Source organism: Fukomys damarensis, unplaced genomic scaffold (assembly GCF_012274545.1).
Source record: "Fukomys damarensis isolate Sample0158 unplaced genomic scaffold, DMR_v1.0_HiC HiC_scaffold_11, whole genome shotgun sequence".
In the NCBI taxonomy this organism is placed as follows: domain Eukaryota; kingdom Metazoa; phylum Chordata; class Mammalia; order Rodentia; family Bathyergidae; genus Fukomys; species Fukomys damarensis.
In genome coordinates, this window is record NW_022900923.1 from 38317454 (window position 1) to 38317943 (window position 490).

Consider the following 490-nt stretch of genomic DNA (forward strand, 5'->3'; position numbering starts at 1 on the left):
CCTGTAAGAATAATGCCATTTTTAGGGTATATTTACTACAAGTTTGAACTATAAAGTTTCTTAAATTTTGTGTTTCAATCTTGACACTACAGATTTATGGCAGTGTGTTCAGTGACACAATTAATACCTGAAAGGATGTGAACCTGTATCTATCCTCAGGTTCTTTGAAAGACAAACCTGTTATCTCACTATCCATAGATCCAGAGAATGTATTAAGACTTCATATCTTTATAATAAAATGAAATACAGGATGTTTAATTTTAGTGTATTGTTATTTCATATCAATATATTTCCACCAACACAAACACCCGACCCTTGCCCCCCCCACAGAGGAGTATGAAGTCAATACCTTCCCTACCATCTTATTGTTAATTTTAAGAAGGTGGTTGTCTAAGTTTCTCTGGTGTGAAAAACCATAATAGTACACAAGAGCCTAATGAGATATTGACAATGTGAAATAGGAAGAAAAGGGCTAAAGGGTAGGGAAAGT